The following is a 13,469-nucleotide window of genomic DNA, read 5'->3' as shown; positions in this document are numbered from 1 at the left end:
AACACTTTCCTTGCCATTGCCAGTCTACATTTTATATCCTCTCTACTTCGACCATCGTCAGTTATTTTGCTCTCCAAATAGAAAAACTCCTTTACTACTTTAAGTGTGTCATTTCCTAATATAATTCCCTCAGCATCACCCAAGTTAACTCTACTACATTCCATTATCCTTGTTTTGCTTTTGTTGATGTTCATCTTATACCCTCCTTTCAAGACACTGTCCATTCCGTTCAACTGCTCTTCCAAGTCCTTTGTTGTCTCTGACAGAATTACAATGTCATCGGCAAACCTCAAAGTTTCTATTTCTTCTCCACGGATTTTAATACCTACTCCGAACTTATCTTGTTTCCTTTACTGCTTGCTCAATATACAGATTGAATAACATCGGGGAGAGGCTACAACCCTGTCGCACTCCCTTCCCAACCACTGCTTCTCTTTCATGTCCCTCGACTCTTATAACCGCCATCTGGTTTCTTTACAAATTGTAAATAGCCTTTTGCTCCCTGTATTTTACCCCTGCCACCTTCAGAATTTGAAAGACAGTATTCCAGTCAACATTGTCAAAAGCTTTCTCTAAGTCTACAAATGCTAGAAACGTAGGTTTGCCTTTCCTTAATCTTTCTTCTAAGATAAGTCGCAGGGTCAGTATTGCTTCATCTGTTCCAACATTTCTACGGAATCCAAATTGATCTTCCCCAAGGTCGGCTTCTATCAGTTTTTCCATTCGTCTGTAAAGAATTCGCATTAGTATTTTGCAGCTGTGACTTATTAAACTGATAGTTCGGTAATTTTCACATCTGTCAACACCTGCTTTCTTTGGGATTTGAATTATTATATTCTTCTTGAAGTCTGAGGGTATTTCGCCTGTCTCATAGATCTTGCGATGCTCTGGTAGTCAATGACAATTATAAAATATCAAGCACTCCCATGTCAAAGGAGTGTATCAATTTAAGTAAGTCTTTATCATTCATGTTACTAAGTGAACTAATATCTCCCAGAGAAAGCAAAGCATCCACAATTATTGGCAGATGATTGTAGTTTCGTCTGATCGTAACTTTAACAGTTTTAAACTTACCAGATATGCTTGAATCCATTTGTAATCTACATTGAACTGACTTTAAAATAGGACAAATATTCCTTAATAGTATGCATTTTTGCAGGAGCTGGTGAAAGTCTACACTGGTGACTGTTGCATACTCACATGTAGTGTGCAGCAGTGCTGTGGTATAATAGGAACCAAAGGGGATGTATCAGGTGCTGGTTCTATGCAGCAAGAGAGCTGGTCAGATGATATGTTCCGAAGCAACAGATGAAGGAATATTGTAATGTTCTCCCATTAATGTGGATACAAAATTGGCTATGTGTTCTAAAAAATAAATAAATAAATAAATAAATAAAAACAGCTATGTGCTCAGGTCCAACTGTAGCTACAACCTCGGGAATTGTACATACTTGCAAGAAATGGCCATGTATTTGTAACAAATACGATTATAAACTTCACTGCTGCTCGTATACAGAAGTACACAGCCTCTTTTATTGCCTCCATGAAACTATACCAATGGCCATCATAACTAATATTGATACCAAAGATGTCTGGCTTTGATGGTAACCAAAAAAGGAAGTGAAGATAAACATTATTGTATACCACTTGTTTTTGTTTATTTTATTTCTCTTTGTATTATCAAAATGTAGACAATTAACAAGTGGCACAAGACCCTGCTTTTAAGCAGATACTTTATATCAATAAAACAGTTCACAATTCCGAGTAGTCAGAATATGCTAAAAATAAAATTTTCTCAAGGAGAATTTTTCTTTTAAAGAAAAAGAAAAAAGTGACACACACACACACACACACACACACACACACACACACACACACACAGAGACAGACAGACAGACAGAGAGAGAGAGAGAGAGAGAGAGTGTGTGCACAGCTTGCCATGAGTATGGCAGTTATGTTATAAACTGCTAAAAATAACACATTAGTTACATTGTGCTCTAGTACATGCCATCGTATTCACATCTGTACATTGGTTCTACGTACGAATGTGTTTAAAATTTTGAGAGTGAGGCTATGTACATACTGAAAATGGGGCAAATTATACATAATTTTGTTATTAACAACTTTACCATGACTCGCATTAAATCACTACTCATGTACACTGTATATATATATGACAACAGAAGTAACTGACCAGGAAACACATGCACAGGTCATATGCTTTGATCATACACTATCACAGTAACTTATTAGTTCTAAATTAGTTGACAAAAGTTTGGCATTCTAAATTAAAATGCAAAAGTTTTTATGCTGATAAAAACATGGCAGTAAATCATATACACTGCTTGACATGTGCAAACACTGTAACAAATGTTATAAACATGAACACCACAGCTGCACAAACACCACCCCACAACAAAACTTGCACACAAATTGAACAAGCAAAACAATCACAAAAAATAATGCATGCTGGGGTACTTCCCACTTCTTACACAACATTGCTTGTACAAAAAATAATACTGTGAACTATAAGTTTATAAGGCACTTACGGATGTTGTGTTCATGCAACTCCATGGTTCTCATATTGTATGGCTATTTGGCTTACATTGGTAATACTAGTTACGTATATAACATTCCTGGTGGTTTACTAAAATACATTACTTTTGTTGACACACAAGCATTCTAAGTATAAGGTACATATGACAGTACACATGAGACATGTTTGTTTTCATGTAGAACAATACAAAACAATGGAAATGGCATAAGCATTACTTGCATAACAAAACTGGCATACACATGCTTCAGTAGATATTATTACATTTCATGAATGATAGTAATCCTAAGCGAATTTAGCAAGCAGTAAATTTATGTGACACTGTTATATAAGTTGGCACACATTCAATAATTTCAAAGTAGCTAAAGTGTGTAATACATTTTAGACATATGTATAAATAACTTTATGTAATACATAAAACAGGAGACACCAAATACACTGGTAGTGTGCATTTGGATGTCTGTATGAGTATGTGAATGTGTGTACTTTCTACTAGAGAAAGGGCCAGAACTTTGAAGCTAGTGAACACTGCACACTCCACCATCAGTCTCAATGTGTGAATGGTCGTCTTTTCCTTATTTTACGTATTGTTCCATCTATGAATTTCCATTATTGCTAACTTTAGATAATAGTGCATGTAATTTCATCCTGAATAGAAAGTAATCCAGAAAAAAGCTGTCTATTATATATATTCATATACAGACTCAGTCCCACAAGAAAGGTGACGGGTTTTATATTTGCGTAACTACTAAAGATGTTGTGAACGGAAGCATGGATTAACTAGTGTGGTATTTTGATTACCCTCCATTTTAAATTTAACAGTGCTGGCATCACAGACTTCTCATAATAACTGTATCTTTAACAGCACAATTTGAACTTTGGTAATTAAAGGAGCAATGAAGCGATGCGTGGACAAAAAATTTTGTTTTAAATTGGATAAACGTGCCACAGACAATTTTGAAATGAGCAAACTATCTACGTTAGTGCATCAATGAGTCGTAAAAATGTTTTGAAGTGGCACAAATGATTTCAGAATGCTGAAGAATATCTACATCCAGGGGCATCATCAACAGTGAGTCAAAGAAAATGTTCAAAAAGTGCCTGACCTCCTTCAAAATGATTGTTGTGTATCCACCAGGTTAATTAAGGAACTCACTGGAATTTCCAAAGCAATTGTGCATTGCATTCTGACTGAGAATTTGGGCAAGAAGAATATCTGTTGTCACTTTTCCCCTCTCACTCAACGACGATTAAAAGTTTGCAGGGTGAAACACTGGAGAGAAATGAAAAGATTGGCCGCTAGGGAGCTGGACTTCACACCTTGCTTCAGAACAGGTGATGAAACATAGTGTTTTGACTACAAGCCACTTACAAAGTGCCAAAGCTACAGATGGAAACGCCCAGAATCTCCAGGACCGAAAAAAGCTCACTCGCAGAAGACCTGTGCCGAGATGGGTACACTCTGTTTTCTTCGAGTCAAAACGAATTATTCATACAGAATTTGTTCGAGAAGGTCAAATGGTGAATGCAAATTACTACTCGAGTGGTTTAAATTGTGATGAGAATAGTTGGGGTCCAATCTGAAGACCAGGTTTAAGGCACATTGTGTTTGCTGCACGAGAAATTTGTTGTGGTGTTCGAATACCCTGCTTAGTCATTTGATTTGCCTCCGTGTGACTTCTGATTAATTTGCAAACCAAAATCAAGCGTTTTGACCAATTTCAGATATACCGAAGGCAACAACCGTGGTACTACAGACAAAGTTTCGAGTGTCAGAATTGTTTATCGCAATTTATCCACCACTTCTAGTTGTGCGTTATCTAACAAGGAGCCTGTTTTGAATAAATAGTCATGTAAACTAAAATTAAAAGTCTTATTTTATTTCAATTTCTCACTCTTCCTGTGGGGGTGTACTGTGTACTGAATGTGTTAAGAACAGACTGTTTCATTATATTGTACTGGGCACCGGCTCAAGTCAAATTTCATTTTAAGATATATAAAATTATGTTCAGTATATACAAAGACAGATGTCTGACACGAGATAGACAATATAAAACCAATTCTGCTAAGGGTTTAGAGGGAAAAACGGGGAGGGGAGGGGGGGGGGGGGGGACAAGGGGTAAATCACTCAAACACACATTTGATGCAGCATTTCCCAATATATGAAAAGGAAATAGAGGTAACAGAAGTAGAGATCGGAGGGCACATGTCGAGTAAAGCTACGCTCAAATGAAGGGCACCACTGTTTTTCCCACACAGTTCTCTGGCACATCATGCGACGCGTTTCCATTTGAAAATTATGAGTTGCATCCAAGATGGTCACCATGTTTGTGACAGCTTCACTGCCGCCCCCCCCCCCCCCTTCCCCATCTCATACTAGTTGACTTCAAATTTCTGTTTATCCAACAGTTTCTACTCTGTGTTTTACAGGATTACACTACACTGGCTGGTTGCAGTCCTTTTAACTCCAGAAATGGTCTGATGCAGCTCTCCACAATAAGTCTACCCTGTGCAAGCCTCATCATCTCTGGATACCATTTGAAACCTTCCACTTTTTAACCTGATTACTGTAGTCAAACCTTGCTCTTTCTCCACAATACCCCCCCCCCCCCCCCCCTCCCCCGCCACTTCCCTCGATTACTGTATAGACAGTTCTTTGATGTGTCAAGATGTGTTTTATAAACCAAACCTTCCTTTTGGTCAACTAAGGCAATGAACCTCTTTTGATCCTAAGTAAATTTAGCATCTTTTCAGTAGTTATATGACCTACCCAACTAATCTTCTGCAGCACCACATTCTGAAAGCTTCTATTGTCCACATTTTATTGCTGTTCACAGCTGAACTCCAGAAAAATATTTTCAGAGAATACTACTTTGTTCAGAAGCCTCGTGTTTTAGTAATGGCAATGTACATGTATGTTATACCACTGCACTAGTTTGTTGTAAATATATATTGAGTGCTAGACTGAATAAACAACCTGTTTCATACCCTTAATATGCACTAGCACACAGAAGACCACCTGTATTACTCACACATATATATCAGTATGTCTTCCACTAATTTGAACAACAGTTGCTGAGTTGTCCCAGGATAATCACACTGTTATTTCTTGTTTGGCTACATTTGTGAGTACTGTGGCAGACTGGTTTAATTATATTACTACAAGACATAATGGTAAGATATGTTTAATATATATAATGATATTTGTAGTCTATGTGGTTTGCTCTTACACTTTATGACATGACAAGACAAGACTTACAACTCACTAACCGGAGAAAGGGAACATCCTAAATTTTTAAAATTTGTTTTATTGCATCACACTAGTACAGCTCGATAGGGGCATGATTTGCTGCATATACTAAACTTGTGTACAGACAATGAAACACCACTAACAACAGGTATAATTCACCAGTTACTGAGAAAGGGAACATGGCCTGGATGTGTTCCCTTTCCACTGTGAACAATATTTCCTGTAGGCATCATCAGGACAAAACTGAGAAAACAGTAACAATACAACACTGTTAGTAAAGTGACAGACCTCATATTCAATTCTTCACAGAACACACACACATTTAGTGTTGTTCTCATGAAAGTAGAAGATTTTACAGATTATAACACTTGGTGGTCAAAATTCTACAAAAAATCTTGCCTTATAATTTTTATGAAAAATGTGTTCCAAAGGAGCAAAAGACTTTTTTTGCCCTATCAAGAACTTAGTATCACCGAAGGTATACCACAAGTAGCTCAATGTAACAAACATCAATGGACTGCAAGCTGATAGCTTTTATTTAAGGAATTATCAGATGAATCTAGAACTTCCCATGGAATATGCTTAAAAAGCCTCACTACACAAACATCTATTTTTATGATTATATTAAAAACAATTTAATCTACATTCAAGAAGAAAAGACAATTTTGGAATGAAATTTTTAACATATCCGATGACAAAGGGATGTCCAGCTGAAGATAATGTGCAAGCCATGAATTTCTTTTAGTAATAATGTTTAAAAGTATTCAGTTTGTAAAAAACAAATAGAATAAATTTGTATCCTAAAAATATAAGACTTTCAATTTATATTCCACATAGTTTCCTGCACAAAGGGAACATGTCCAGTTGGGTGGGGGGGAATGTTACCAGTAACACAAATTTGGATAAAAATTACATAATCTAAAGCAATCTACAACTACATATTTTCATAAAACCATAGAATAATTTTGCTTTAGAATTCTGGTGCAAAGCAGTTGTTCTGTCACCCCTGCAAAATTTTTTAAAGTGAGCTTATTCCCTTTCTGCAGTTAGCAGTCCATACACACATGTCAATTGGGGTTCATTTGGCAATCACACGTATATGCAAACTTTTGCATGACATGTGCTACAGGATGATTTAGTAAGTAATAAACCACATAGCCATATTTTGAACTTTTTATCTCATTAAGCCATATATTTTATGAATTGCGATTGGAATTTCAACACTGTCATTGTCAAGAATTCTGAAAACAGCCACAAAATCCAATATGCCAGAATTAAAAATAAAGCAAAAGACCTTTAGAGCTGAAAACAAAAGGGTATTTACGCAGTATGTTGAAGCAAATTCTACAGCATAAACTTGTAACATGCTAGAATGTAGTTCCAGCAGAGTGTAACAATGTGTGTGTCATCGTATAAGGCTGAACACCATTTCACACAGCTTGCAGCTGATACAATAACAATCAACTAGCTTACAAGTAATAACACATCCACAATGTACACCAAGGTGCTACACTCTTGTTATCAATGTGATGGGTGCATTACAATTGTGGGATACAAACACACAGAGAATGCGAACTTGAGAGTACAAAGACATTAGTATGTACAGTCAATACTATAATGTTTGTAAAATGTGTACTCACAATGAACAAATGTGAATATTGTATATTTAGTAATGTAAAAGGAATAAGCAACTAAAAACATGAATGTACATCAAAAGTAGCTAAGTACATACACACCCAATTGTAACAAACATGTCATACAGTGAAACTGAAGTGACTTGTCTAGTCATGGAAGTCAACACCTTCAAAACAACAGTGTAACAGGGTCAAGAACCAATGGAAATTAAATGTGTGTCTTTTGACACAGTGAACTTATTTACTATTCTAAGTCAAGACACTTAAAATCATAGAAGAGAATATACTGAAAAACAAGAAAGCAAATACGAGAACATTAGTTTAGATCTGATACAGTCCTATACCTATCTTAAATTTAATGAAATTTGCAACTGGACGTCATTGCAACATTTTTGCAACTATATCAAAAGTCAGTTCTTAAAGAAATTTCCCATTACAGCTAGTAAAACTGAATAGTAGACAAGTGCATGAATGACATTACCATTGATCAGATGACCCCTCAATGATATTATGTTAGTGCAATTGAATAGCACGCATACTAACATTACTTTAACTATAGAGTTACAAAATTAACATGCCATTAATTTCCTACATACGACTTAAGAAAGATAAGGGTGTTCGTGGACATAGCATTTGCCGTAAGTTCACCTGTACTGATACCTTAACCCACAATAATTCTTGCTATCCATGAGCCCATAAGAAAGTGTGTTTTCATTTTATGGATCACACATTATTCATTCTTTGTCTCGAGCAGAATAAAACCGGCAAAACTTGATATCATTAGACAAGCAGCAGAGAACAATGGCTTCACAACATATACGGTAGATAAAAATATTTGCTGCAAAATTACATAAGTAAAATATTACCGATGAGATTATACTGCTAAAAGAAGAAGAGTTTACAATTAAATACATGTCTGTACCCCATACAGGATCTGTGTGATAGAACAGCTAGACTGTTCCGGGATACCACGTATCGGCTTCCATACTAACACATTAAGGAAGACTATATGACAACATCCAACATAGGAAACAATACACACTTTCAGGGTTTGATTTTAGAAACTACATATAATCCAAGAACTTTTATATAGGAGAAATGTGTAAAAATTTACCATTAGATTTAGACAACAAATTAACACCAGTGACAGTTGCAGATCTTCATTTGGGAACCATATTCAGACAACCAAACACATGACGAATAACATAAGATTCTCTATAAAAATTCTCTTTTAGAAGCAGAAAAGGAAAACAGTGTGATTATTTATAACAGAATGAAATTCATAGAGTGTTTAGAGAACAGCCAGAATATCTTGAATGAACAGACTGACCTGAAAAATAGATTTCAGGACATCTTGTATGATTGCCTCTTAGCATACAGTTGGCATTTGTGCACTGTTGGTCTTGGGAAGTATTCTAGGCCATGCTACACTTGTTACTAATTAGTATCCATTTTATCCTTCCTCAGTACGTTCACATTAGTGCATCACTTACATGGTACCACACTTATGTGAGACTGTGTAGGCACTTGTGTGTTAAAACTTATTTTATAAACCGTGTTTACTGTGGCTACAAAAGTTACTTCATTTTTACCGTATAATGTTTCAAATGTGATTAGATGTATGTGTACTTATGTATGTAGCTATCATTCTGAATTAAAACATTCACATTAGCACGTCACATGCCGAGTATGACATTCTGTGGGTGTCTATGTGTGTGCTTTACATATGTGGAGATCTACTTTAAATTTACATTTAGGGTTCTTGACCCTGTTACACTCTTTTAAACGCGGTGTTCCCTGTTACTAGGCGAGTCAGTTCAGTTTTACCACCAGTTACAATTACACCTACATGTACTTATGCATGTATGCGTTACTACTTTCAATTTACATTCATGGTTTTAATTTTTTATTCCCTCTATATTATTACAGACATATTGATCACATTTGTCCACTGTCCATTGTCAGCACACATTTTACGAACTACACAATATGAACTCTACTTATTAACACCATTGTACGTTAAAGCTTACACTCTGTTTACACCCCTGTCATTTTATCAAATTTTAATTCTGCCACCATTTCGGCCACATGAGCATCGTGCTTTGGCATATATTGTGGATACGTTTTTACTTTTATGATAGCTGACTGCTGTTTTGTACCATCTACATGGTGTGTACTCACACATCTTACACCACAACACACACTTTGGTTTCACACTGCTGGAAACTATGTTCCAGCGTGTCACAACTTAATATTTTAAAGTGGGCTTTAACATCTCACATAAGTATCCCTGTGTTTCCAGGTTTAAAGGCCTTTTACTTTTTTTTCCGTAACATATTTGATTTGGTGACTTTGCATGCAGAATACACGGCAATGACAAAGTGTGAAATGATTTCTTATGATAAAACTATTTATTTATACATTTTGTTGCATTTAGAAATATAAATTTGTATTACATGTATACTATTTCTCTTTTTCTGGCACATCTTTCAATTGCTATTGTCAGGCTGCATTACATATCCTGTCTATTTCACAAAAATCAAAATTCTTACCACTCTCAGTTTTTCATTTCCTAATTGAATTCCTTCAGTGTCACCTGATTTAATTCATCTACATTCCTTTATGCTCATTGTATTTTTGTTGTTGATCATTATGTAATCTCTTTTCAAGACACCATCTACCACATTCAACTGCTGTGCTACGCTTTCTACTATTTCTGACAGTTACAATGCCACCGGCAAACTTCAAAGTATTAATTTCCCCTGTCTCTTTAATATTTCTCCAGAGTCCCTTTACTGCTTGCTCAAGGCACAGATTGAATAATATCAGTCAGAGGCTATAGTGTCATCTCCCTCCCATCTCAACCACTGCTTCCCTTTCCATGTCCTTAGAGTCCTATGAATGTAGTCTGGTTGTATATAAACTTTTCCTTCCTGTATTTTGTCCCTTTAACATGAGAATTCTAAGGAGTGTGTTTCAGCCAACATTGTAAAAAGCTTTAAGTACAGGTTTTCCTTTCAGTCCAATAAAGCAATATGTGCCAGATTTTGCAACCGTGACTTATTAAACTGACGTTGTTGTTGTTGTTGTTGTTGTTGTTGTCGTCGTCTTCAGTCCTGAGACTGGTTTGATGCAGATCTCCATCCATACAGTAAAGCTGCACGCCTTCGGGAAAAATTACGGCTGTAGTTTCCCCTCACTTTCAGCCATTCGCAGTACAGCAAGGCTGTTTTGGTTGGTGTTACAAGGCCAGACCAGTCAATCATCCAGACTGTTGCCCCTGCAGCTACTGGAAAGGCTGCTGCCCCTCTTCAGGAACCACATATTTGTCTGGCCTCTCAACAGATACCCCTCCATTGTGGTTGCACCTACGGTACAGCTATCTGTATCACTCAGGCACGCAAGCCTCCCCACCAACAGCAAGGTCCATGGTTCGTGGACTGATAGCTTGGTAATGTCCACACCAGTCAGAACCTGCTTTCTTAGGAAATGGGATTACTGTGTTGTTCTGTAAGTCTGGTGGTATTTCATCTGTTTCGTAAACCTCGCATACCACATTTTTCACGGCAGGTTCTCCTAAGAATCTCAATAAATCTTATGAAATGTCATCTACTTCAGGTGCCTTATTTCAACTTGAGTCTATCACTACTCACAGTATCGTATCTCCCATGTCACTGTCTACTCCCCTTCCCTTTTCACAATACTTCCTAAGTTTGTTCCCCTGGTAGAGTCCTTTTATACAGTGTGTAACATGAAGACATTCTACATATTTGGAAGACTGCACAGGATGACATCTCGAGCATTTCGATATAAAGAACCTATAGCTAGAAATGTGAAATAAAGATTATACAGCCCCCCAACAGGCTGTCAAAAATGTACACATTACCTGCACAAAAACGTACCATGTGAGATTGTCAGTGAACATTTGGCTTTGAATTTTTGGAGACCACCTTATTGGACAACATCTTACAAGAACCTTTGAACGTGCACTGCATCTGAACTTACTGGAGAACACCTCACCTGAACTTCTGGAGGACACTTTCTCGCTACTGTGCACTAGTCTGCAGTTTCGGAACGATTGTACTCCAGCTCAGTTCGATTGTCGGGACAATGTGTATCTCCCAGACAACTTGAGGCAGAGGGTAGCTGGACATGTGCAGTCCCACTCCCCTGCCCTCACCTCTGGAGTTTTTCCTCTGGGGGTTACGTCAAGTTCCTCGTGCACTCGACACCGCTAGGAACAGTACCTGCACTTACATGGTGCATCTTTACAGTGTTTGATACTGGCAGAGGGGAGCACAGCACAATACAGGGAATCACACAAAACATGGTTCACTGTTGCACATTACGTAATAAAGTTGATGGTTATCACATTGAAGACTTACTCTTAAATTACAAAGTCACAGATTAGCTTTACAGTATCTGATTGTACTCTACTGTCATTAAATGTTTTCCAAACTGCAGTATTCCTATGGTTCATTTAGGCTACCAAATGAATAGTAAGTGCATAGTACCGTAGAAACGATTTCCCATTTCTAGCTACAGGGGACTTATCACTGTTTTCAAAATTTCATTCTCTACAATCTCACAATTTTTTTTTAAAATATCAACCTGTTACACCCTATATACTGATTCCTCTTACAGCCACACATTCATTGCTCTGTTCTGGCTTGCCATCTCAGCTCTTAATTGTATTTTTCTTAAAGTCTTTAATTTTCCTAGAGACAACATCCATCTTTCCCTTTGTCATCTGTGCTTCTACAGCTTTACATTTCGTCTGTAGCCATTTATACTTTGCCATTTTGTACTCTTCGTCAATTAGTATGTTTTAACATCTGTATTTCTTTTGTCCCATTCATTTGCTGCATACTTATTTTCTTCCTTTGTAAAATTGAAAATGTAAGTTTTACCTATGGGTGGATTCCTAGTTGCTATCTCATCTAACAAAGTTATCTATTTGTCTTCTGTTGTATTCCTTCCCCTGTTTGAGTTAGTCACTGCCCGATTCTCCCTCTGAAACTTTCAACAAGTTTTGGTTCACTATAGTCAACATAATCACCTTGAAAGATTCAGCAACGGTTTAGATAATTAAGGTAATTCTCATTTATTGTTCTCTCCCAGTTGCACATTTTTAATTAGATTACATGTTTTGATCACCAAGAATCACTTTCAGATCTAAGTAGTTGCATCATTATTCTGATGTGTGTGATATGTAGCTCTGAGTAGATGAGACTATTTGCCAACAAATACTCAGATCTGAAGATGATCCAGAATGGTGAAACATGTAATCCGAGAGGGAACAATAAACAAGAATTAAATTAAAATGTACTGGCGGAAGTAAAGCTGTGAGGACGGGTTGTGGGTTATGCTCAGGTAGCTCAGTCGGCAGAGCACTTGCCCACAAAAGGCAAAGGTCCCGAGTTCGAGTCTCGGTCCGGCACACAGTTTTAATCTGTGAGGAAGTTTCATATCAGCGCACACTCCACTACAGAGTGAAAATCTCATTCACGAATTAAATTAACTTTTTATTCTTTCTATTAATCCTGTCCCAATCACTTGAAGTGTATCTTCTTGCAATTTCTTCAGTTTTAGTCTTCAGTTCATGATTAATAAATTACAGTCCGACTCCACATCTATCCCTGAAAATGTTTTGCAGTTTAAAAATCTCTAATCATGGGATTCAAAGTTGCCTACACTGTATAAAATATTTGTGTATCATGGCCACAACAATGCGTTCACTATACTGTTCATAATAGCTTATATACATTCCTATTTTCTTATTCATTATTAGTGTTTTCCTGCATTATCCCTATTTGATTTGGTGGCCACCACCCTGTACTCACTTGACCAGAAAGTCTATTCTTACTGCCACCAAACTTTACTAATTCCCACTATACGTAATTTCAAACTATCCTCCTATCTTTCCAAGTTGTCTCGCCTACCTGCCTTACTACAGGCTCTGAAAGTCCACGTTCCAACCTGTAGAAGGCCAGTCGAGACTGATAACATCCCCGAGTAGTCCCAGCCCAGA

At 37.0% G+C, this 13,469-nt stretch overlaps 1 protein-coding gene across 1 annotated transcript in view; it reads right to left on the bottom strand.

Annotated features, from left to right (window-relative positions):
• LOC126108952 (phosphatidylinositol N-acetylglucosaminyltransferase subunit A) overlaps positions 1–13,469 on the bottom strand; it is a 107,487-nt gene that overhangs the window by 75,336 nt on the left and 18,682 nt on the right. The window lies entirely within an intron of this gene.

This window comes from Schistocerca cancellata, chromosome 11 (genome assembly GCF_023864275.1).
Source record: "Schistocerca cancellata isolate TAMUIC-IGC-003103 chromosome 11, iqSchCanc2.1, whole genome shotgun sequence".
NCBI classification, from domain to species: domain Eukaryota; kingdom Metazoa; phylum Arthropoda; class Insecta; order Orthoptera; family Acrididae; genus Schistocerca; species Schistocerca cancellata.
This window is presented reverse-complemented; position numbering and strand designations above follow the sequence as displayed.